General features: G+C 38.2%; 1 protein-coding gene and 1 pseudogene across 1 annotated transcript in view; both read left to right on the top strand.

The window, feature by feature from the left end:
* Positions 1–27,748, top strand: part of NR3C1 (nuclear receptor subfamily 3 group C member 1) — a 468,091-nt gene that overhangs the window by 183,684 nt on the left and 256,659 nt on the right. The gene's annotated exons all lie outside the window — the stretch shown is intronic.
* LOC116472059 (U7 small nuclear RNA) lies at positions 6,353–6,422 on the top strand (annotated as a pseudogene).

Below are 27,748 nucleotides of genomic sequence, written 5' to 3'. Positions count from 1 at the left end.
AGAGAACAAAAGAAAATATCCAGAAATAAGCATAAAGAAAAAAATTATATTAAAAGAAAGGATAAGAGACAAAGGAAACTAATGGAATCTAATACACATTTTATTAGAGTTACAGAAGGAGCTCATAGAGAGAATGAGAGGGCAAAAATATTTGAAGAGTAAAAGGGCTTAGAATTTTCTAAAATTGATAAAACAATTCAAATTTGGAAATTCCAAACATGAGTCAAGAGGAGGAGAAACAGGGAAGAGGAGAAAGAACAAATGGAAAAAAAAATACATCCTTTGACATAACATATAGTGTTACTGCATAACTGAAAGCAAAGGAAAAATGCCTAATTCATGAAATTTAAAAAGTCAGCATAGAACTAAAATCCCTGACAACAATAACTGCTAAAGTAGCAGCTAAAGGAAAGTGTGATGCTTACATTAGAAAAATAAGAAATGCTGTAAGTTATATACCTAACTACTTTGGTTGCTAGGTAAATAAAGGAAAGTATAGTAGAAGAAAAGAAGTAGTAAAGATAAGATTATTTTTCCAGGCCAGGTGCGGTGGCTCATGCCTGTAATCCCAGCACTTTGGGAGGCCAAGGCGGGTGGATCACGAGGTCAGGTTTGAGACCAGCCTTACCAACACGTTGAAACCCCGTCACTACTAAAAATACAAAAATTAGCCAGTGTGGTGGCACGCGCCTGTAGTCCCAGCTACTCAGGAGGCTGAGGCAGGAGAATCACTTGAACCCTGGAGGTTGCAGTGAGCCAAAATCACACCACTGCACTCCAGCCTGGGCAACAATAGTGAGACTCGGTATAAAAAAAAAAAAAAAAAGATAAGAGGGTCTGATAAAGGATTTGTATCCAGAATATATTGTGGGACTTCAAAAAGTTCATGGAAAAGGCATATTATAAAAAAAAGTATGTATGGATTTCAAAATTTTTCTGCACCAGAATAAACTCATACTAACTTGTTGTAACATGTCTGAACAGGATCTAGTTTTAGACACTAAGAAGGATAAGACATTAATTTGAAAAGAACCCCTATCAAAGAAACATGAATTCAGCTAAACTTGAAGCAAGAACAAACAGCTGCAGACAAGAGCAGAGCTTTCAATACAAATGTATACAAGTGGGATCAAGATCCTGAAGCATTTACTTAGCACAATCCTGTAAACAAAGCACAATCAAAGCAATGGCTACCAAGAGGTGAAAGTGGTCCAGTCAAAGCAAAAGTGAGCTTGTCAATGGCAAAGGTCATGGCAACAGTTTTTTGTGGATGCTCGAGGCATTTTGCTGTTGATTTTCTGGAGGAACAAAGAATGATAACATCTGCTTGTTATGAGATTGTTTTGAGAAAGCTAGCCAAAGTTTTAGCACAAAAATGTCCAGGAAAACTTCACCAGAGAGCCCTCCTCCACCACAACAATGCTCCTGCTCATTCCTCTTCTCATACAAGGGCAATTTTGTGAGAGTTTTGGTGAGAAATCATTATGTATCCACCTTATAGTCCTTTGGCTCCTTCTGACTTCTTTTTGTTTCCTAATTTTAAAAAATCTGTAAACAGCCCCCATTTTTCTTCAGTTAGTAATGTAAAAAGACTACATTTATGGGGCCAGGCACATTGGCTCATGCCTGTATTCCCAGCACTTTGAGAGGCTAGGGTGGGAAAATTATTTGAGCCCAGGAGTTCAAGACCAGCCTGGGAAACATAGTGAGACCCTGTCTCTTAAAAAAGAAAAAAAAAAGACCTCATTGATGTGGTTAAATTCCTAGGACCCTCAGTTCTTTAAGATGAACTAAATGGCTGGTATTATTGCTTACAAAAGTGTCTTGACCTTGATAGAGCTTATATTAAGAAATGAATTTTATTTTTATTTTTATCTTTTAATTCCATTTTCCATGAACTTTTTGAAGACCTTTCATATAAAGAACTCACAATTCAAAATTAGAAAGCAATCCAGTAAAAATGTATGGGCATATGCATAAATAATGGACAAATGATTTGAACATAACCTTCACAAAAGAAGATGTACAAAGAAGTACAGGAGACCATATTCAATATCATTGGTCATTAAAACCACAATGAGATATGCCTACACATATACTAAAATGGCTAAAATTCTTTAACATTGTTAAAATCTGATGATAACAAGTGTTGACAAAGTGATATGGAACAACTGGAACTCTCATATATCACTGATAGGAACACAAAATGGTACAGCCACTTTGGAGCAAAATTTGGTAGTTTCTCAAAAAGTTGAAGACATGCTTTCTATACAATACACAAATTTCACTCCTTGGTATCTACTCAAGAGAAATGAAAGCATATGTTCACACAAGTATTTGTACACAGTGTTCATAGCAGTCATTGTATGTAATGGGCAAAAGGTGGAAACAATCTAAATGTCTATCAACTGAAAAATGAATAAACAAAATGTGGTATATCCATACAATGGAATACTACTCAACAATAAAGAAAAACAAACTACTGATATTCACAACATGGATGAAAACATTCTAATGGAAATAATTAGGTATAAAAGACTAAATATCATGATTTCAATTATATTAAGTTATGGAAAAGGTAAAATTATAAGAACAGAAACAGACATTTAGTTGTCTAGAAGCAGAAATTGAGTACAACAGGGCATGAGAACTTTGTTGAGGTGAGAAAGGTATTCTAAAGCATATTGTAGTGTTGTTTGCATAGCCAAATACATTTACCAAAGTTCATTGAACTTTACACTTAAAGTGGGTACATTTTATTGCACTTAAATTATACAGTGAAGCTTTAAGATTTGAAAAATAAAACAAGATAAGAGAATGTTATAAACAGCATTATGTCAACAAACTTGAAAATGTAGATAAAATTGTTATGAAAATTGCCACAACCAATCTTAGAAAAATAGAAAATTTTAATTTATCCTGTCACTACTAATGAAAGTAAATCAGTGGTTTAAAATCTTCCTTATAGATTACATAGGATCCAGTTTTACTGGTGAGTTCTACCAAGTAGTCAAGGAACAGATCATTACAACCTTAAACTTATTCAAAAAAATAGAAAAAAAAAGTTGGGGATAACACTCTCCAGTTCATTTTACAGCCATATAAAACATGACAGAGAAAATTAACAAGAAAAATAGCACTTTGAGAGGCTGAGGAGGGCAGATCACCTGAGGTCAGGAGTTCAAGACCAGCCAAGCCAAGATGATGAAACCCCTTCTCTACTAAAAATACAAAAATTACCTGGGGGTGGTGGCGCATGCCTGTAGTCCCAGCTACTCAGGAGGCTGAGGCAGAAGAATCACTTGAACCCAGGAAACAGAGGTTGCAGTGAGCCGAGATCATGCCACTGTACTCCAGCCTAGGTAACAGAGCAAGACTCAATCTCAAAAAAAAAAAAGAAAAGAAAAATAGAAGAAAAAATTATTTTCTAGTCTCATTCATGAAAATAGATGAAAAAACGCTAAATAATATATTATCAAACTAAATTAAGCAATGTACAGAAATATAACTCATAATTTGGGTTTTGGGCTTTTTCCCAAAATGCAAGTTTAATTCAAATTTGCAAAATCTGTTAATGTAGTTGATAGGGTTTGGCTCTGTGTCCCACCCAAATCTCACCTTGAATTGTAATTTCCATAATCCCCATGTGTCACGGGAGGTAATTGAATCATGGGGGCAGTTTCCCCTATGCTGTTGTCTTGATAATGAGTGAGTCTCACCAGATCTGATGGTTTTATAAGTGTCTGGCATTTCCCTGGCTTGCATTCATTCTTTCTCCTGCTGCCCTGTGAAGACGTTCCTTCTGCCAAGATTGTAAGTTTCCTGAGGCCTCCCCAGTCATGTGGAACTGTGAATCAATTAAACCTTCTTTCTTTATAAATTACCCAGTCTTGGGTATTTCTTCATAGCAGCATGAGAACTGACTAATATATAGTTCACCACATCATCCAGTGAATAGTAGAAAAAATACATATGACCATTGCAACATATTCGAAAAAGGAGTCCATAAAATTCAACAACCATTCCTGACAAAATTTCTTAGCTACTAGGAGTAGGAAATAAGCCTCTTACTTGGATAAATGGTATCTAAAGAAAACCTGGAACCATCATCATATTTAGTAGAGAAATATTGCAAGCATTCCTATTAAAATCAGGATTAAGACCATGAAGCCCTCTATCACTACTTCCATTGAATAATACATTGAAAATCTTAGCCAGAATAGCAAGAAGAGGGAAAAATTAAATATATAAGCATTTAAAAAGAACATAAAACTCTAGCATTAGCAATTGCTAAATTATCTACATAGCACAAAAACATTTTCAAATTATTAAAATTCAGATAATTTAGTAATTTTTAGATATATTAATATGTAAAAGTCCATTGCAAATCTAGTTATCCATAAGCGTGAGAAAATTTTTATTTAAAAAAAAAAATACCACTATGATAGCAACTAAAGATATAAGGTAATGAGAAAAACATCCTACAAAAGACGTGTAAACCTTTAGGTAGAAAAGTAGAAAAACTATTTAAAGGATACTTATTAAGAGCTAGCAGTGTGCCAGGCATTGTGCTAGGTAGTAGCAATACAAAGGCTGGTAAGACAGCATGTTCCTTCTTTCCAAGGCTACCAGGCTGGCAGGAGACATTGGTGCCCAAGCAGATGATTGCCATGCAGTGGGACAAATGCAGTGGAGGTGTGTTTGGATACAGTAACAGAGATGAGTCACATTTGGGAGAGTCAGTAAAAGGGCATACAAAGTTGGAAATATTTGTATTGACTCTTGAGGATGAGTAGGAATTTTCCAGGAGAGCAAAAAGGGAGAGGGAGTAAGCAACGCTCACCAAGCGGAAGGAGCAGCATGGGGATAAGAAAAGGTGTGAAACACTCCAAGAACCCTATTCTCACAGCCATACCCACTCAACAAGGATGTGCTGAAAATGCCATCGGTTGCCCCACCTCTGAACTCTTGGACTGTCCCATCCTGCAGCCTCCCATCATCTCTATTAAACTATTTCCTGTCCTTGAAGGTCTAATTCAAATTGCTTTCCCTATTCCTCTACCCCAAAACACTGTGATCTATCTCGCCACTCTTTTCTGAGGACACTTTTCACCTCTAATTTTAATGGAACGCCAGGTGCATTCTTCCGTTTATCAGGCAGCATTTGAAATATTTCTACTACTTTTGCAAAACAGCAAGCTGATAATTGAGTGGGCACTCAGCAAATATGTTTTAAATGGGTTATCATTTAAACAGTTCATTTGAAGGGCTTCTATAGAGCTGTTCCTTGGAGCAGATTGTGATCTGAAGGAAATCTGCATTGTTGTTGGTTTTGTTTTATTCCATGACATCACAGTGAATGGCCTTTGTCTAACCCACAGGGAGACCAAAAGACAATACCTGTAAAACTTGGCCTCTGGATACACTCCACCCTGTGTACTTCAAAACAGCATGGATACTCTCCCCTCTCCCACCTCGCTCCGCTCTCTAAACAAAATTCCCAGTGTAGAAATAAAAGCAAGTTATTCTGCTGGTTAAAATGCTAGTTTGCACATCTGCGTGTGTGCAACAAAACAAGCTCATCTGGACATGCACAAAAATCAGTTTTGATATTTACTGTGGCTGTACTCTCTATATCATTAAAAATTAATAATTCTGTAAAATTCAGAATAAACAATGATGTTTTCCCCCAGGTTCAGAGAAAGTATGAAGTAGGAGGAAGAGCACTGAACTTGGAATTCCCAAAAAGATACTACTGTGGAACTTGGCGAAATCTCCTAAATCTTTTCCTCATCTTCAAGGAGGTGATAATGTCACTTACCCAATATAGCTCATTTGGCTAACAGGACAATCAAATATGCCAGTGGCTATTTGAGTTTAAGAAGTGTAAAGCTCCTGACTTTTTAATGATGGCCATTCTAACTCTGTTCCCGTGCCATGTGCTATCATTATTACTGAGACTAACCAGCAGAAACTGACACATTTCCCTTCTCGTGAGCTTGAATCCTTTGACGCTGTTATCTACTTAAGAATTAGCTCTGTGAAGCATGCCCAGAAAGTTCATTGAGAAAATCACTGGTTTTAGACAGCTAGGACTAATCCACGAGTGAAATTTATCATCTTCCTTCGGCATCTTTCAACAACATCCAAAAGTCTATCTTTTAAAAGATAACCACTGCCTTAAATAAATATAATTGTATTTGTGTTGGTTACATTATCTGGTGGCACTGTTTTCAGTGTAACAAATCATCAAAATGCATCCTCCACATATTTCCAGGGTCCAATTATGTTGAAAGATTATCCAGTAGCTCTTGTTTTCCTCACTACTTAATAGTCATCAAGAATTCCTCCTCAGCGTTACTGCTCTTTTTGAATTTGTCTAGCAGGTTTTCTGGGTTTTACCAAAAGAAGAAGAAACCCATCCCCAACACACACACACACGCAAAAGAACCCCTCTTCAATCAACACGCGACTGATGTAGGTGGAGTCTTTCTTTCAGTGCCTGTTAAATGTTTAGCTTTTGGAGATAGAATCATCCCCGATTATTCTATTATATTCCTCCATCATTCATTTAGACAGTGAAATACTATGCTACCTTTTAAAATGAGATTGAGGATGATGTTTACTAAGGTGGAGATTCATTATATGGTTAAATGTTAAATTTTTAAAACAGCATGTTATGAAGCAGTAGTGTGGTGTGATCTCATTCTCGTAACAGGAAATGTGAGCTTGTGGTGTCACGTTGCTAAAAGTCTGGATGTAAGCAAACCTGGGTAATGATTAAGTGCATAGATATTAATGTCAGACTGACAGGGATTCAAATCCATTCTCTTCCTGGCTAGACGACCTTGGACAGATTGTTTAATCTTTCTCAGTCTCACTTTCTTCTTTAAAGAAAATAATAATGGAATTGGCTTCCTGAGGTTGCTAGGAGGATTAAATGGATAAAGTATATTAAGCATTTAGCATAGTTCCTGCCCCACAGTAAGTGATCTGTAAACCATAGCCATTATTATTATGACCTGTGAGATGACACAAAATGTCAGTAGTTATTACTTCTGGGTATGGGCTTAAGAATGACTTTTTCTGTGCTTTTTTGGGCTCCATTTCCACCTTCATCAACCACTCTAATGTGTTAACATGTACTTTTTTTGTATATTGCAAAATAATTATTGTTTTATACAATATTTTGTAATTATGTGAAACTATCATACATCTCATTGATCTTACTTTTTTCATTAAGCACTATGTTTTGAAGATCCACAATTCACAATATGTTGCTGTGTGTACCTCTAATTCATTCTTTCTAAATGTTGCTTAGTACTCCAGAATGTGTGTCCTCAACATTTTATCTATATGCTCTCTCAGCTATTGGACTCATACGTTGCTTCCAAGTCTCTAATGCTACAAGTAACATGTAATTAATATCCTCATGCACATCCCCTGAAGGATCCATACAATATTTTCTTTGAAATACATACCCAGAGGTGTAATTGCTGGGTTATAGAGTATGCATTTTCTTAATCGGCTAAGTAGTGACAGATGCTTTCCAAAAAGTCTGCAGTAATGACGCAATGACTCCATTAGCAATGATAAAATTCCTGTATGTGGGACCATCTCCATCAACACTTGGCCTTATCCATCTTTCTAACTTCTGCCAGTCTAATAAGTAACCAACAACAAGTTGTATTGGTTACATTATCTGGTGGCACTGTTTTCAGTGTAACAAATCATCAGAATGCATCCTCCACATATTTCCAACAACAACTTGTTGTTGTTTTAATTTACATTTCTCAGGTAACTCAGGATTTGGGCATCATTTCTTTCATATGTTTAGTAGTAATTTGAGCTTCCTCTCCTGTAAATTACCTGTTGGTATCCTTTGCCTATCTTTCTACTGAGGTTGCTGCCTTTCTCTTGTTGATTTGCAGCAGTTACTTGTGTTATTCATTTGGCCCTTGTGGGTTTTAGACATTTCTAATACTTTTCCCATGTTGACATCTGTGTAATAAATTTGCTCATGGTGTCTTCTTCAAACAGAAAGCCATAATGTTGATGCTCAAAGTCATCAACACTTCTCCTTATGAGTATGCCTTTTGAACTTTTGTTAAAAAGGTTTTCCCTGCCCTAAGCTCAGTCACTAAGATATTCTCCTACATCATACTCCATTAACTGTATAGTTGTACCTTTTCCTTTTAGATCTTTAATTCAAGTGGGGGCCACATTCGTGTGCTATGTGAGGTAAGGATCTAGTTTACTCTGTGTATAGTGAGCCAATTTTCCCAATGTAAGCTGCTAGATACTAACTTACGATATTCTCTTTATCATACTTAAGTTTCCACCTATATATATATGTGTTTGTGTCTGAGCTCTGTGTCCTATTTTATTGGTCTGTTTATCTAGGGTATTTGGTTTTTTGTGTGTTTTGTCTTGTTTGCACCAGTGTAGCACTGTTTTTGTTACTGTGACTTTGTCATATGTTTTCATATCTAGTAGGACAAACTCATTCTCTACTTACATTTTTTGAGCTTGACTTAGCTGTTTATAAACTTTCATTCCACCACACAAATTTTAGAGTAAGTTTTATCATGTTGCTCAAAAATATGTAAGTAGAATTTTTGATGGGACTGTATCAAATTTACAGATTAAATGGAGAATTTATGTTTTTCTAGTATAATATTGCCTCATCCAAAAGCTCAGGAATTTTCTTCACTTATTCAGATTATCTTTTCTGTAGATAGCTTTTATATTATTTTATTAATATAATTAGCTCCTATATAGTTAATAGACTTCTTAGTTGTGGGAATTACATATTATTATTTATTATGTTTTCTGATTTGCTATTGCTAGCGCTAAAAAAATAAAAAGGATTGATGTATCCAACAATTTTATTCAGTTCTCTTATTGGTTCTAACACTTTGTTTTTGAAATATGTTGGATTTTTCTGGATAAATGATCATATCATATGCAAATGAAGAAAGTTTTCTCTCTTACCTTCTGCATTAGTCAGCTCTCACTAAGTTATGCTGTGATAACAAATAGCTCCCAAAACTCAGTGACTTACAACCACAAGCATTTGTTTCTCACTTATGTAACATCGTGAATATATATTGGCTGCAGCTCCCTCTGTATATTTTCTTATTCTGGGATCTAAAGAGAAGAAGCAGCCCTGATCAGGAACACAGTATTCTCATAGCAAAGGAAAAATTCAAAGAAACCAGCAGATCTACACAATGACTTTTAAAGCTTCTGCTCACAACTAGCACACTGTCAAATTCATTCATATTCATTGGCCAAAACAAATCCCATGGTTAAGTAAAATGACGTAGGGTAAAAAAGTGTTCTCTTCTCAGAGGAAGTCTCTAGAAATCACATGGCAATGGGCAAGCAAGTGCAAAACTCTTGCAGGGAAGGTGGTAGTGGATAATTGGAAATAGCAATATAATCTACCACTCTTTCTAACCCTCATTCTTATTTCTTTGTCTTTCTTTTAGCTTTAGCCAAGACCTCTAATGGTAATAGTAAGCATCCTTGTCTTAACTTTAGCATAGAGAAAATGAGTCTAAAGTTTCTCCATTAAGTATAAGAGTTACTATAAATTGTTGGTAGAAATCATTTTTACCAAGTTAAGGAAATTCCCTACTATTCCTAATTACCTAAGAGTTTTGATCATAAATTTGTGTAGAACCATATCAAATTTATATTTTGGGGGTTGACTGATACAATCATATACTTTTATTCTCTATTAGTTTATTAATACACTAACATACATAAATGGATTTTCTCTATTGAACCATCCTTGCATGTCTAGAATAAACCCTAATAGGTCAAGAGTTCGAGACCAGCCTGGCTAACATGGCAATACCCCGTGTCTACTAAAAATACAAAAATTACTCAGGCATGGTGGTGCATGCCTGTAATCCCAACCACTCAGGAGGCTCAGGCAGGAGAATCATTTGAACCCAGGAGGTGGAGGTTGCAGTGAGCTGAGATCACATGCCACTGCACTCTAGCCTTGGCAACAGAGTGAGAATCTGTGTCAAAAAAAAAAAAAAAAAAAAAAAAAAATAAGCCCTATTTGATCGTAAGGTATTTCTTTAAATCTACAATTAGTTTAGCTAATATATTATGTATAATTTTTAATGTATATAATTATACATTAAAAAGTGAGCTATTATTTTATTCATTGTATTGTCCTTATCTAATTTTGGAATGAGGCTATGCTTATTACACACAAAATGATGTGTACAGATTTTGCCCTTTTTCTGTTTTGCAAAAACAACTTGTATAAGATAGGAATTAATATTCCTTGAAAATTTAGTAGAACTTTCTAATAAAACTACCTGGGCCTATAGTTCTTTGAGTAAGGAGGATCTTTGTTTATCATTTCAAATTATTTAATATTCATTGATATATTCAAATTATATATTTCTGCCAAGCATGGTGGCTCATGCCTGTAAGCCCAGCAATTTGGGAGGCCGAGGCAAGTGGATCACCTGAGGTTAGGAGTTTGTGACCAGCCTGGCCAACATGGCGAGACTCCACCTCTACTAAAATACAAAAATTAGCCAGGCGTCGTGGCTCATGCCTGTAGTCCCAGCTACTCAGGAGGCTGAGGCATGAGAATCACATGAACCCAGGAGGCGGAGGCTGCAGTGAGCCAAGATCACGCCACTGCACTCTCCAGCCTGGGTGACAGAGTGAGACTCCATCTCAAAAAAAAAAAAATATATATATATATATATATTTCTTATTTATACCAGTTTATTATACCTTATTTATACCAGTTTTGGCATTTCATCTTTTTTCTAGGAATTTATCCACTTTAAGTAAATCTTCAAACTTACTGTCCTATAGCTGCTTAAAGCCTTTGAAGTCAAGCCTTTCAAGGAAGTAATCATATCATGTACATGGCCCTGAAGCTCCCTGTACACTTTCAATACTTTACAAATAATAATAATAATTAACAGGCACTATCCGATGAATAGAAATCTACCAAAAAATATTAGAAATTATCTCCAAGAGTAGTATTAAGGGTAATTTTTATGTTCTAACATGTTGTACATTCTTTTTTGTATAGTCTGAAGGTTTTACACAGACAAAATGTTGCTTTTCTATCATCAGGAGTAACAAACTATTTCTCTTTTGTACTGAAATTAATCTATAAAACTTACCTAAGTTCAGAATTACTGTCACATTCCCATGCCCCATTGAAATATGGTATTCGATAAATCCACAGGCAGATCTGCTTTCTTGGGTACTGAATTCATCTATAAACAAGTAGAACCCTTCAAGGGAGAAATCGTAACCTGTACATGGCCCTGAAACTCCCTGTGTGCTTCTAATATTTTGTAAAGAATAATAATTAACAGATACTGTCTGACCATTTTGGATTTATACCAATTTATTTTATATAAAAGGACATTTTAACATAGCCACCTATGGGTACAATTTTAAACATTTGCAATTGAACTCTTGGAACATGAGTTGTTTGGTCTGCCTGTCTTTTTCCTGCCTTTACCCTCTACTCAAGTATGGGTTTTATTAAGCAGTGTATATTTCACCTAAGGCCTCAAAAATGTAGTTTTGGAGAAAAAAGCTCTTCTTGGTAGTCTGTGGTGAGTAGGACCTTATTTCTGTTTGGTTTTTAGTGTGTGTTATGTGTGGGCCCTGAGGATTCAGTGAAGCTGTTTTCTTTGAAAAGCTGTCAGACAACACAAATTAAATCCAGTAATGGTATAGACACAGCCAAACAAGTTCAACTAGTTCACATACACTTGAAAGCAAATGAAAGAGAGTATGTATAGGGAGAGATTTTTACCATCTGCCTCTTCTACTAAACGTCTTCAGTTCTCCAGGGAAATGTCTAATAAGTAGATCAGGTTGTTGTGAGATTCAAATTAGTTAATGCATTAGTTAGACGCACTTAGCACAGTCCCTGGCATACAATAGATAATAAATGGAAGCCATTATTATTTGTACACATATGGAGGTGGTTTTACATATACTGCTCTGCACTTTGTTTTCCTAGTATCACAGACATTCCTCTGAGTGTAAGGACTGAGCTCTAGCTCCCTCTGTAACAGTTAGGTAATTCTACAATAGCACAGATACATCCCCATTTAGTCAACCATTCCCCTATTCATGGGCATTCCGGTTGATTCCAGGTTTTGACTTTACAAATGCTACAGCAACCTCTTTGTCCCCCTCAGAACTTCAAGGCAGCAAGTTCTGCCCTTCCCCATTTGCTCAGAAACTGCCATTCTCCCAAGATGCTTCCTCAGATAGGGGTGTCCCCTGCAGGCCACCTCCACATTCCTGCACTCTTCCTCAGTCCTTCCCCAAGCAGGTTGGCCAAGCTGGAGCAGAAGCCATTCTAAGCCCCTGGGAGGACTGGCTAGGAGCTGAGATGTGGAAGCCACAGCCCATGATAACAGTCATCCTGAAGGCATGCTGCAGTCATGACTCCTGGTGTAGGAATGAAGGCAAGGCTGGTGGAACCAAGCCAGGAAGCCATTTTGACTGTGATGAGAAGACAAGAAACTCCCAGGCAGCTTGTGGATGTACCACGGCTGTTGTAATCCACCATTTTGAGATCAATTCTGGCAGGGGCACCAGGGAGTCAAAGATCTGGCCTGTTTTAGGAATTCACCTCTATAATGATACCTTGTATTGGCAGAGTGACGTCTATGTCTCAGAAGAGTTTCTTAGCTCTGTTGTATCATTATGGGTTTTTCTGTTAAGTGACACCATGGCACCCAGCAACTGAGCTATGATTTCGCTGTGCTGGTTAAGTTAACTGAAATACTAGATCCAGCCACCTTTTAGCTGGGTGTTTTATGTTGTAAAGGCAGACTAAAATGCTCCCCTAAAGTTCACATGAGCTTGTCCAGTCCCTATCGGACACTAGAACCGGCTGTTATTGAACCTGTATGTGCCTGATGCTGTTCAAATGTTATCTGACAATCTTCCCTGAAGCCCAGAAACTGGTTTCCCTACTTCATTCATTTATTTTTTATTTATTTCTGTTTTTTAGAGATGGGGTCTCACTCTGTCACCCAGGCTGGGCACAGTAGCATAATCATAGCTCACTACAGCCTCAAATTCCTAGACTCAAGCAATTCTCCTGCCTTGGCCTTCCAGGTAGCAGGGACTATGCTGAGCTAACTTTTTAATTTTTTGTAGAAACAGGGTCGTCTTATGTTGCCCAGGCTGCTCTCAAACTCGTGGCCTCAAGCAGTCCTCCCACCCTGACCTCCCAAAGTGCTAGGATTATACGCATGAGCCACTACGCCTAGCCCATTATCCCATTTTGTAGATAAAGCCATTGATCCTCAAGAAAGTAAAGCCTGAGGTCATTTACCTAATGAGGAGTGAAGCTGGGATTCAAACCCAAGTTTGTGAACGCAAAACCTATGTCTTTTCCCCTCTCGCCACCATTCCACAACTAAACCACCAAAGCCCAACTTTTTTGAGAACTCTTTCTGAAACTTTTAAGGAAAAAGCCACTTTCCCATCGTTAACTAGGATGTGTCTGTATACGGATCCTATTTCACAGTTCTTTCAAACTAGAAGCCAAATTATTTCTTATACACCTATCCCAGCTGTTGGATGTAAACATGATCATGTTGATGATGTGATGATGATGATGATGGTGATGGTGATGATAACAGCTTTAATTTACTGAGCACTCACTCCATGCCCAGCACTTTGCTTAGCACTTAACATTCTCGCACTTACTCTTGATTCTTACAAGAATCCCAGTGGCCAAACAAACGTGCACAAGTAGGACACAGCACACCTGAGACTTGGCCTCAGGCTCCTGACTTCAAAGCCTGTTCTCCCAACCATGTCACAGCACTGCCGCAGCAGTGGAATCTGGAACGCGTAGTTTCATCTAGCATAGGCTACTGTAAGAGAAAGGAGACACTGGAAATACTCCACACGCCTTTCCTGCACTGACAGCCATTCTTACATTTAAGCATTTTATTCAGCAGGGCTCAGACGTATTTAGACACTTTAAGTTAATCATTACCTGTCACCATTTATGTGTACTGTTCCTCATCAGCAAGCACATGTAGACGTAGCTGCCCTCTGCTTTACGTCACATTTTTTATTAGGTAGCCATAACATTAATAGAGGAGCTCTCCTGCCAGAAGAAGAACATTTTTGTGGTGTTGAAGATAATATAGGTGCTCAACCTAAATTAACTGGATAATTGCCTCAGTGTTTTCAGTAATTTATCATCATGGGCTCCCAAGCAGCTCAGACAGACGTCAGTTATGGCTAAGACGACACTGTCCTCCAAGAAATCAAGAAAGAGGATAACAGAATTCTGCAAAACACCCACAAACTCCCCAAACCTGAATTTTTTATCTTCATCCATCTTCACCATGAATTGCCTCCAGTCATCTCCGGCTGGAGCAGAGATGTCGCCTGGTTATCTGACTCCTCACCTCACTATCAAAGGTCATGATTGCAGGGATGTGTGTGGCTGTGTGCCAGTCCCTGTGAGAGCCAACTTGGTGGTGGCAGCACATACCAATGTGCTTGAATTGACAGTAGGCTTTATATAAGTGGAATTGTAGGCTCTTACTAGCAAAGCTACTCATAATCTCTACTCTTTTCTTGCTACAGTAAGTGTGAGAACCCAGTACAGAGTCCAGTAAGCGTCACTTTTAGTTGGTGTGTATTAGGCAAGCTCCTCCAGAGAAACAGAAGCAATAAAATATAAATATATATAAGATTTATTATAAGGAAATGGCTTATTGAATTATGGAGGCTGAGAAGTCCCACAATCTGCCATCTCAAACCGGAGACTCAGAAACACCTGTGATGACCTTCCAGTCCAAGTCCAAAGGCCTGAGAACCAGGAGCACTGATCATACAAGGATAATGTGAGTCCTTGTCTGAGGGCAGAATACCAGTGTCCAAGCACAAAAAGTCAGGTAAAGAGAGTGAATTCTCCCTTCTTCCACCTTTTTGTTCTATTCAGGTCCTCAGCATATTGGGTGAGGCCCACCTATATTGAAAAGGACAATCTGCTTTACTCATTCTACTGATCCAAATGCTAATCTCACAGACACACCCAGAAATAATGTTTAACCAAATATCTGGGCATCCCATGGTCCAGTCAAGTTGGCACATAAAATTAACCATCATAGCAATTTCAGAACTTCACCTTTACTAAGATGAGGTAGCACTTTCTCATTCTGCCTTTTACCATCTGATATTCTATAGATTCTATCTACTACAGGGGTAGGTAAGGAGGGAAGAAAGAAAAAGTCAAACACATGTAAAAACTCATTGCATATGCTACCCTAATTTTGGAGAGTCCCTGTGTGGACAGGCATTTTAAAGGCTCTGAAGAGTCCTGCAGTACAGACACATATTAACTTTGTTTTACCCAGTGTTTCCCTATTTGAGCACCCAACTATTTTTGAGGAGGAGATTACCATTATGGCTATAAAGCCACATTCTCCCATGGCCATGTCCCCTCGATTCTGGGGCATAAAATTAAAAATATAGAATGCTAAGACCAATAAAATCTTAAGGGATTTCATTGACCTCATGGCATCCTCCCTCCCCTGCCCTTGAGAGTCCCAGAATTAACCTGACCCAGAAAAGTTTTCCCAAAGAATTTACAGAGCCCCAAACTGATGACAACTGCCTGAGATCTCTTCCTCCAATTCCAACCTATTCCTGTCACACAACATGATTTCCTATATCACGAAATGAGAGAGAATGGAGAGGAGCTTATCAAGAGAGACGATAGATGTCATCTGCTAGGTCCTGTTAGGTCTCATCTCATCTTTTAGTATTGCAAATAGGCCATTGGCAGGCTCCTTTGAACCTTTACTAGGTCACAAAGATTCTGAGTTTATATGTAGATGGCAGAAAGAATACATTCTTTACCTCTCCCACTTATCCTCTTATTTACAAAGGTCTGAAACAAAGTCCTAAAATCTAAAGACATATACTTAACAAAATATTATAACACTGCTAAAAGAAAGGAAAGCTGCTATAGAGCCATTTAGAGCCATTTCATCCTTGACAAGCTCCCTGGCAGAAAGTGAAGATGGAAGCAAAGTTTGAGTTTTCTGATCCCTCTGAGTCCAATGCCAATTCTGTTTCACTCTCTGACCTCTGTATGATTAATGACATTAGAAATCAACAAATGCCCAATGCTATCTGACAGAGCACAAGTGTGCTACAGAACCCAGTTTATTTTACCCTATCCAGACATTCTTTGAAGGCAGAAGTCTAATAATTCTTTAGATATTTTAACTTCAGTTTTAGTTCCACAAGTAATTCATATGACTCAATTCTATTTTTAAAAGTTAGAATATTGTGGATATAGCTAAGGTCCCCTTTGACCAATATCCTCATCCTAATCCCTTCCCCATATTCCCAGAGGTAATGAAGTCCCCTCAAACACATACACACACTTTTACATGCACACAATATGCATATTCATAATTCACATAAAACATATAATATGGGTTTGGATTTTTTGCATTAATGGTGTCATACTGTTCTGCAACTTGCTATTTTCAGTGCAAAATATGTTTTGGGACATCTATCATATTGATATACATTTAGTCATCCATTTTAAGTACTGTATGGCATTTCCTCTTATCATTTCACCATAATTATTTAGCTATTCCCATTCTGTAAGATCTAAAGGTCATTTCCACTTTGGGCCTCTTAAAAGCCATGCAGCACTGAATGTCCTTATCCTGGTCCCCTGTGCAAAGGCAAAAGATTACAAGGATAGATACCTAGAGATGTTACTGCTGGGCCACAGGGTGACCTTTTATTTTCAATAGATGCTGCTAAGTTGTAAGTAAAGAACTCTCAGCTGTAAAGGAGCCAAGGGAAGAAATCTCTGCAATGGCTCAAGGAAGTAAAAAAGAGCATGAAGAAGGTGGTTACACTGGCTGCTTTGGAAAAGCCTGTGAGAATTAGTTCAGCCATTGTGGAACACAGTGTGGTGATTCCTCAAGGATCTAGAGCCAGAAATACCATTTGATCCAGCAATCCCGTTATTGGGTATATACCCAAAGGAATATAAATCATTCCACTATAAAGATACATATATGTGAATATTTATTGCAGCACTATTCACAACAGCAAAGACATAGAATCAACCCAAATGCCCATCGATGATAGACTGGATAAAGAAAATGTGGCACATATACACCATGAAATACTATGCAGCCATAAAAAAGGAATGAGGTCATGTCCTTTGCAGGGACGTGGATGAAACCATCATCCTCAGTAAACAGAGGAACAGAAAAACAAACACTGCATATTCTCACTCATAGTGGGAGTTTAACAATGAGAACATATGGACACAGGGAGGGGAACAACACACACTGGAGCCTGTCTTGGGGGCAGGGGGATGGAGAGCATCAGGATTAACAGCTAATGTATTCAGCGCTTAATACCTAGGCGATGGGTTGATAGGTGTGGCAAACTACCATGGCACATGTTTACCTATGAAACAAACCTGCACATTCTGCACATGTATCCCAGAACTTAAAATAAAATTTAAAAAAAAAAGACTAAAGCCATGGATCCTTTTTTTTCAATCCAAAAGCTGCCTTCTACCTTTGTGTGCTCTCTTTTTCCCTTCCAGACTGTCCTTGGTATTCTGTTTAACTTGGAATTTTGCTCTTAACTGCCATAGAATGTGTATGTGCATGCATATGGGTGTGGAAGACAGACATTTATCATTGAATTTTTTTAAATAGGAAAACTAAACAACAACTAAAACCTTTTTTTTTTTTTTTTTTTTTTTTTTTTTTTTTGAGATGGAGTCTCGCTCTGTCGCCCAGGCGGGAGTGCAGCAGCGCGATCTCGGCTCACTGCAAGCTCCGCCTCCCGGGTTCACACCATTCTCCCGCCTCAGCCTCCCGAGTAGCTGGGAATACAGGCGCCCACCACCATGCCCGGCTAATTTTTTGTATTTTTAGTAGAAACGGGGTTTCACCGGGTTAGCCAGGATGGGCTCGATCTCCTGACCTCGTGATCCACCCACCTCGGCCTCCCAAAGTGCTGGGATTACAGGCCTGAGCCACTGCACCTGGCCCTAAAAACTTGCTTAGTGAGAAAGAGGTAGGTAAATGACCACCAGTTCATATACTGTTAAATATATAAAATGTACATAATCCAATTATGGAAGGATATACAGTTTATGAAACGTTAATGGTAGCCTTTGAAGTATAGAATTCTAGGCTGAAAGGAGTAGAAAGAATTTTGGTTTTTATCATATACCTTCTATCATGTTTGACTTTTTCCTTTAAGATCTTGTGCATTTATTTTAATGTTAAAATTAAAGAATAATACTAAATGTCTTCTGAGCATGTCTCTACAAGGTCCTTAGATAATGAAGTTATTGGTGGGAATGTCAAGCACTGATATGCTGTCAGATCTTAGGTTCTTTGGTGTCCCTCAGATTATACTGTTTGCCATCCTTGCTGGCTGGGTGTGCCAAAGCATAGGCTATAAATAATACTCTCAGTTTAAAGTCAAAAAGTCATAAAACATTGTTTTACCTCTTTGACTCCTCATATCAAATCTAAAAAATTTCCACCTTTGAGAAAATTCTATTCCAAGCTATAATTGCAAAAGTACTCTACCCTAATTTCAGTAGCAGACATCACTGAAATGAGGCAGGCTGAATTCATCACTGAATTGTGAGGCAGACACCTCACAAGTCTACTCCTCCCTCATTTCAAGTTGGTATCAGAGTTGTGGGAGTGTTGGGAATATGAAAGGATGGGGATAGGGTGGATGGAAAGAACTGAGTTAAGCAAGAAAAGATGATCATTCCTACTTGGGGTCTACTTGGGCCTTCAAGATTTGTAGACTTCTATCTTTTGCCTTCCCATGCTTTACAAAGTTCCAACTATGCCTGCATTTTGAAGGGAGCAAGTATCATGAATAGTGTGCTTACAATTGTTGTTTAGATAGAAATTTTAAGTCTGAGATTTTAAATGTTCTTGAGGTTAGAAAACCAATGGGATACAAATAGATCACTAATAACATGATGTCTTCCTTATAAATATCCCGTTGCTCTTTAGTGCAAATCTATCACCTTTTGTGAAGAATTTGTCACTGTGATGTCATGTTCTTCCTTTGTCCCCCACTTTCTTGCTCTATTTAATAGTCTATGAAGTGGCTGGCGTTTATCCTTCTCTTTCTCAGCACTGTTTAATTTTCCACTCTCTGCATGATATTTCAGGGTTCATACTCCTCCGAATGTGCCACAGTTATAAACTTGGTCCCCTAATGAAGGTTATCTGGGTAATTTTAAATTTTTGCTATTACAAAAATAATCAAATAAATACTATAAAAATTTATATCTTCAAACATATATTACTGAATATAGGAGTAAGTATAACCATAAGATTATTTTCAAACAGTGAAATGCCAAAGCAAATACTCATTTTAAATGCTAAATGCTAAATATTGCCAAGTTTCCATTGAAAAAGTTTATACCAATGGTTTACAACAGTGCTGATATTCCCCACATACTCACCAATGCTGAGTTTTACCAAATGTCAACATTGTCAGTTTGGTGAAAGTGATTTATTTTATTTATTCTGATGAGGTTGAATATCTTTTCACAATTATTGATTATATTTTCCTTTCTGTGAGCTTCTGCTTTGTACTTTTGCTCATTTTTAAATTTTTCTATTTTGTGCAGTGACTGGTATAAGCTATCTCTGTCTAACAGTGGCCTTTGTTGTGTGTGCAGCGAATTTTTTTCTAGTTTATCATTCATCTTTTTATTTTGTCTATGGCATTTCTTTCTATTTCTAAAAAATAGAAGTTTTAAGCATTGATGTAGATAGTGTACAATATTTTCCTTTAGACCTACTGCAATGAATTCTTTTTAGTTAGATATTTGATTATCTCTTCTTTTTCTGACTTCTGAAGCACATGTGGTTCTTACTGCATGTTTGACAAAACTTGTACTAACTCATATTTAAATTTACGTGTGTGTGTGTGTGTGTGTGTGTGTGTGTGTGTGTGTGTGAATCTATTCAAATAGATTAAAAGGTCCTTGAAAAGCTGGAGAAATCAAATGATTCTTTATATTCCCTACCCTACCCCCAGTGTCCAATGTCTAGTAAGGGAAAAATTTAGACCGGCGGGAATTTCAAATGAAAGCACTGCTAAGAAGAGTGCTATGAGAATCTAGAGAAATATAGGCCCCAATTGTCAAACTGACCAAAGAAACAGTAAGAGATTCCTGCAAAGGTATGAATGATCCCCAAGACAAACCCGGTCTTCTTTACCTTTTGCCTAGAGCAGAGGCAGTTCTCAGTGTTCCGTGGCCTTGGTCCTGCCCAACTCTCCAAGTTTACCTTGTAGCACTCTTGCCCTTCTCTTTCTATCCTGCTACCCTGGCCTTCTACCTATGGCCCAACTATCCACCAGGTTAGTTTCTACCAAGGCCTTTTCCTAGAATATTCTTCTTGGTTTTCACATTCCTAACTGCATCTTGTCATTCAGATTATGGCAGATTGTATTTTTTCAAAGATGACCACACCAATACATATCTTATCCCTTCTGCTCCTTCTTCTTATAATATGTTGAAACTCCTACATCAAGAGATGGTGACTATGTTTCTCTGCATTGAATCGAAGTGGGTCTTTGTAACCATCTTAACCGAAAGAGTCTGGCAGAAGTGACACTACGTGACTTCCAAGGCTAGGTGATAAAAAACAATAGAACTTCCACCGGGCTCAATCTCTCTCTTGGGACACTCACCCCTAGAACCCAGCCACCACATCATAAGGAGAGCAGGTCACATGAAAAGGCCTGTATAGGAGTGCAGACACACAGCTGACGGCAAGTGACAACCACCAGATATGTGAGGGAGCAGACCATCAAATGGTTCCAAGCCTCAGCCTTCAAGCCACCTCCCAGCTGGGCCCCAGACACTGTGTGGCAGCGACAAGTTGTCTCTACTACACTCTGCCAGAATTCCTGACCCAGAGAATCCATGAGCATAATACATTGTTTTATGCCACTGAGTTCAAGGGTAATTCATAGCAAAGCCACGGTAAGTAGAATGAAACTTCAGCTTAAATGTGTTCAGAGAGGTCCTCAGCACCTGCAGCAGTGTCTGGCACCTAGATAGGTGGTAATCAACAAATATTTGCTGAATTAGTATGAATTTGCAAGAATGAATGAAGTGTTTCTAGGCAATGAGAGTCTTCCATTAGACCTTATTTTTGCTACTTAATAGAACGCACTTTTACTGAGCACTTACTGTATTCTTCAGGAATATATTGTAGTTTTCTATTCTGTCGCTATATGTGTACTTCAAGGAGTGATTTAATGCAAATAGAAGTAAAAATCAGTAATCTGTACACCAAATCCCCCTTGACATGCAATTTACCTATATCAGAAACCTGCACATGTACCCCTGAACCTAAAATAAATGTTTTAAAAAGAAGTAAAAATAAGCAATAACCAGGAGATATATATGATGAATTTTTTTTTACTTTTAAGTTCAGGTGCACATGTGCAAGATGTGTAGGTTTGTTACATAGGTAAACATGTGTCGTGGGGGGTTGTTGTACAGGTTATTTCATCACCCAGGTATTAAGCCTAGTGCCCATTAGTTATTTTTCCTGATCCTCTCCCTCCTCCCACCTTCTACCCTCTAGTAGGCCCCAGTGTGTGTTATTGCCCTCTGTGTGTTCATGTGTTCTCAATATATGATGAGATTTTTAAATTAGACTTAGAAATAACAGAGATAGGAAAAAAAATCAGTTGAAGCAAAATAAGGCAAACCCTTAGAACATTTAAAATAAAAAAAAGAGCTTGCCAAAGAAGTGATAATTTTTAATCACGTATAAAACTAAATTCTACCACGGTGATACAATTTCTAATTTCCTTAAAACAGTATAATCTTCTTTTTTTATTCATAGAATATTTCCTTGTTGGTCAGAGAATGAATTAGATAATATGGGAAAAAAACAGTTCTTTAAAATATGGTTATTTATGTTTGGATAGAATGTTTGACCCAAAACCTTCACCTTTCCTCTATTTACTTAACACTCTTTGCCCAAAAAGGGCTGGAATCAGAACCATAACAATGAAGAATGAGAGAACCCACAGTTTGTAACTGGAACTCAGGCTTTTTTTTTTTTTTTTTTTTTTTTTTTGATTCAGGGTCTCCCTCTGTCGCCCAGACTGGAGCGCAATGGTGCGTTCTTGGCTCACTGCAACCTCTGCCTCCTGGGTTCAAGCAATTCTCCTCCCTCAGCCTCCTGAGTAGCTGGGACTATAGGCACGTGCCACCGCAGCCTGGCTAATTTTTGTATTTTTAGTAGAGACGGGGTTTCACCATCTTGGCCAGGCTGGTCTCAAACTCCCAACCTCAGGTGATCCACCCGCCTCAGCCTCCCAAAGTGCTGGGATTACAGGCGTGAGCCACCGTGCCCGGCCACTCAGGCTTTTTTAAGAGTCTGAACTGAAAGCTCTTAGAAACTGTTCACACAGCAAATCTGGTCAGCCAGCTACCTGGGAAGTTTCTTCCTGAGACAGTGAGTTTTCGCACATCTAAATTTGTCTTGTTTCCTTCCTTGGACAAGCACCATTTCCACTTTTGTTTTCAAAATCAACACCATCCTTGCTATTTTATAAAATATTGGCACCAATTTAACAGTTCTATTGGCCTTAGAGAAAGTATTGGAATCTCGAAAGGAGCCCAGAACTAGAATATTATAAAGGGTTCCTTGGGTAAATGTGTGTTTTTTATGACCTCCTTGAGAAAATAAAAACCTAGCACCCAAGAATGTGCAACTTATCTATACCTGTTATAACTTACAGCCTACACTGATGATTTCTAGTCACCAAAAAATGTTCAAAGTTATTTGGCTAGAAAAGGCACAGGAGATGAGGGAAGGCCTGTTTGAAGCTAACTATTTCTCTGGAATATTAATACAGCGCATAACAAATAATGCGTTCCAGAGGCTGCCAGTATTAAAATGAGAGATGCTAAATCCTCTTCTCTTCTCTTCTCTGCTTAAATATTATCCATGGCCCTTCATTGTACCCACTAAAATATCTGAGTTGAGATTATTTGCGACCACCCACACGTGGTACCTATACTATCACTCTTATTATGAATCTCAATTTAGCGAAAATTTTTCATGCCCCTCTCCTCAAATATCAACTGAAAAAAGGTAAATATATCAAAGACTATAAAGTAGAATTGTTTACCCCCTCAATCAATAGCCATCACCCATTGAGTCAAAAAACAGCTGGGGCATTCACCTGAAAACAGAACTAGGACCAATCATGAGACCATGTCTTCATAAGACCGAAATTGTGAGTTTAAATCTGCAGTTGGGTTAATTTTACTTACTTATGTAGGATGCCAGAGAATATTGCTTTAGTCTTTCTCCCTGTCTTTGGTGGAAAGGCAATTAAAGAAGAAGACTATGAAAACTAGTGAAAAAAAAATAGCAAATTCCCACCGCACAGAGATTGGAAACCTGTGTTCCAACTTGCACTCACTATCTTAGGTTAGGCCAGGTCCTCATCCTCTCTTGTTAGTTGGACGGCAAACAGATGGTGCCTGGATGCGGGTTACCAAACCAGCTGTTGGCTTCCTAACCCTGGAATTTGCCTTCCTACAAGAAGAAAAACTAAGTGGGAGCTAATTAAATGCTTTCTACTAAGAAAGTCCATTCCCAGACTATTTTCTGCCTGCAAACTTAATGTCCTTAATCTATGCCAATGCTTGTAGCCTGACTACTCTGGCTATTTTCTAACTTTCCTTTCTAGTTTTTACAACTGCTGTATTTTTGCAGTCATAATTATTAGGAAAAAGTTTGCTCAAAGAACAATCAGAAAAATAACCTAAATCTAATGAGTCAAATAACCACAATCATTATCATCATCATCACCATCATCATCAATCATCACCATCATTATCATTATCCTTAAAAGGGAGTGGCAAAGGTCAACCTGGTTTTAAAAAGAATGAATTCTAGGCCGGGCGCGGTGGCTCACGCTTGTAATCCCAGCACTTTGGGAGGCGGAGGCGGGCGGATCACGAGGTCAGGAGATCGAGACCACGGTGAAACCCCGTCTCTACTAAAAATACAAAAAATTAGCCGGGCGTGGTGGCGGGCGCCTGTAGTCCCAGCTACTCGGAGAGGCTGAGGCAGGAGAATGGCGTGAACCCGGGAGGTGGAGCTTGCAGTGAGCCGAGATCGCGCCACTGCACTCCAGCCTTGGTGACAGAGCGAGACTCCGTCTCAAAAAAAAAAAAAAAAAAAAAAAAAAAGAATGAATTCTAACAAGCTTAAAATTATTGAGTTCCCTCCGTGTTAAGATCAAACTGAAAAATCCACGTTCTCTTCATTTCTTTTACCAAACTCCATATCCTAGCTCAAGAAAATAAGCTTTCAGGAGCTTTTTTGGAACAACTTAAATGGCAACTTGGAAATCAAATGGTTCTGACACAATAGTGATCTTGATGAGTTAACTTCCAATGAATGTACCATATGGATGAAATTCTTCCTGAAGTGCATGTGGGTGTGTTTAAGGATAGAGCATGTGGGGCAAAACACATTTCCAGCTTTTCAAAAACCCATACATTTGCAAAATCATTTGATGCATTTTTATTTTTTACTGATTCCAAATCTGGCCTCTTTCAAAAATAAAGAGTTACTGGTCTTTTCTAGGGACCTTCCCCCTTTGTTTCTATATGACCATGCTCCTTCCTAGTCTCAGAGAGAGAAAAGTCCAACTCCTGAAATCTAGGGCTTATGCAGACACTCCAGCCTACAAGCAAAGCAGCAGGCTAGGAGGAGGGGACACTTTAAAATTCAGTTACAGAGGAGTGGCAAATGTTGAGCTACCTTGTACAACCCTAGCAAGCCCACTATGGTTCTAGTATATTTTGTAGCCCGTAATTCTATGATTTATGTGGAACTTAGGGTCAAATCTTTCTTCCTGAACCACTATCAAGTCAGGTTGCCTCAATCCCAAAATGTAACCCACCACTGAATTTTGAATTTAAATTAAAAAATACATATATATACATATAGTTATTCTCACTAGCTTTCTTGTTGGTTTTGATTCACTGTTTAGCGTATTAACATTATTTTGGATCCTAATTCAATCATACATTCAGGGAGTTATACTGTGGGATTTGGGGCTAATGTCTGTGTATTTGAGGTTTAATCTGTTACCAGTGGCATTCTAGATTAGGCTCAGAATATTTCTCAACTAGTGCTACAGCTTCTGCTACCATTCAGTCTGAGTTGGCATTTGGGATTAAATCTATTCACCATGTCTGCTTTAGACATTCTCTTTTCTGTTCATTAGAATTATCCACAAGCGAGCAGTCAAAATCACCTTCTTTGGTGCCTAAATTTCTCTTTAGTTAGATCTGTTTTACAATTTCTGCCCATAACAAACCTGCCCCAGTCATTTGAAAGCTATCTTCCCAAAACCTGGGACACATATGTAAGTACCCAGAATCCCCTAGCTTTAATGGAGTGTCACTTTCTGCAAGATTCCCATCCTTTCCTCATCGCCAATCAGTGGTCTGTTGTTCATAGGAGAAGCAATAGTAATCTCTTGTGGTTTCTTCCATATTCCGACCAAAAAAACCACAGTAAATCAAGAATTTATCAAGCTACTTAGAGAAAAGAAGAGGCAATAGAATATTAACTATGGTGGCCATCAACAGCAGGCTAGGTCAAAAATGTGGAAAATGCTTTCCTAATAACAGATTATTGTCAAAGGCAAGAGAAGATTGTTTCTTCCACTTTATATTCCAGCCAAGAGTCTCATCCAACCATGTGTTAACAATACCTGTGAGACAGTTCTTCCTTTCTCATGTTCCAAAGCCAAGTTAATTTTGTTCATTATCTAAGTATTTGTATGCGTTCTCTGAATTTAGTGAGGGCAAGGATTTTGACTTCTTATTCACCTCCACACCCCAAGTGCTCAGCATGTCTAACAAATATTAGACGCTCAATAAGTATTTGATAAATGAATTAAGATGAGATTGAAACAATTATTTCCTCCTGAGAAATATTAAGTTCTTCCTCTACCAGAGTTTTTATATGAAAGCAATTTGAAAAAGAATGAACAAGTTGCTAAATTTATCAAACTTCATTTTCTGAATTTGGTGAATCACAAGGACTTACTCTGAAAGCAAAACTGGGAGTTACCGATTTCCAACCTCTCTTCTCTCTCTATTCTTAATCTTAAAACACAGCATGCTCGCACGTGCGTGCTCACACACACGCACACACACACACACGAGCAATGGAGGCAGTTTAGAGAACATCTTAGAGTATTTTGTTAAGTAACAAGAGTGGATTTGCCTGCAGAGCTGTCCATATGACCACTTCAATACCTCTCATAACTAAGATCACTTTTTGCAGATGGGTGAAGCCTGCCAGTCCTCAAAGAGAAGAAAAGTGGCTCCCATTAACACAAAATCATCAAATGAATCTTGCTGGCAGGACACTAGCCCGGCTATCTATCCATTGACAGTCTCATAACCTTCAATCTTACATCCAAAACAAATAAAACAATGCCTGATTCCAAAAGAAAGGAGAAAATGAAATATTTCCATCCCATTTACCCTTCAAACAAAAGATAAAATGGAAGCTAGAATGTAACACAAAAAGCATGGGTTTAGTAAGATCATGATAGCTAAGTCACTTTGGGTACAAAGTGTATATTTTTGAGTGTACCTGGTACTTTCAAATGGGGACATTATAATAACTGAAAATTATAGGGCAGTGATGGAGCCTCATGGTTAAGAGCACAGCCTTTGAAGTTATGCAGACCTGAGTTTGAGTTCCTGTTTTGTCAATTTCTTTCTGTGTACCTTGAACAAATGACTTAATCTCTCCCTGCTTCAATTTCCTTAACTGCAAAGGGGGATACTAATAATTTACAGGGTGTTATAAAACTTAAATGAGATAACCCATGTAAAGCACTCACACAGCATCTGGCACAGAAAAGCACTTAATAAATGTTTACTATGATAGCCGTGGTTCTTACATTAATCTGAGAGGAATTAATTTGACAGGAAGGTTGATGGATTGAATAGAAATAGCACAAAAGTGTCTCATCACCAAGAACATAGCCTTTCTGAGAAATTAGCCAACCGGCAAGCCCAGTAGCTAATTGCAATTCATTTGGAATGAAACGGAGACAAATATGCCATTGTAAGAACCAGGATAGAGAAATGCTAATGAGGGTTGAGACAGTGGTCTGAAGAAGAAAGAGGCAAGTAAGTCTAGTGTGCTGTGTAGAGAGCCTTGGCCAGTGGTCCCAGGCAAGAACATCCTTGGAAAATCTTCATGGCTGTATCTGAAAGCTGAATCAAAGCTCTGCAAAGCTAAAGAAAGGTCATGTGTCTGCCCTTTGGTAGCCAACAAAATGATGCTTGGAGGAACAGACATTCCACTTGGGAACTGACTAGGACCTTTTCCAAGATGGTCTATGAGAAAGGGTCACACAGAGCACCATACTAGGGGGTCTCCACTGTGCCTGGGATTGGCTCTCCAAAGTAGAGGTCCTTCCAGTGGAAGCTCATACCACACACAGGTCTATGTTTCATTAATTTCTTTTGCTTGAGATGCTACAGAGACCAAGATAGACAGGCCCTGGCTTCATGGAACTCATAGCTCAGTGAGGGGATGAGAACACAAGGTGGTGGTTTACCATGACAGAGGTCTGG

This window comes from Hylobates moloch, unplaced genomic scaffold (genome assembly GCF_009828535.3).
Source record: "Hylobates moloch isolate HMO894 unplaced genomic scaffold, HMol_V3 SCAFFOLD_6, whole genome shotgun sequence".
Lineage (NCBI taxonomy): Eukaryota > Metazoa > Chordata > Mammalia > Primates > Hylobatidae > Hylobates > Hylobates moloch.
Note: the sequence above shows the minus strand (reverse complement) of the source record. Positions and strands in the feature narration are given on the sequence as shown.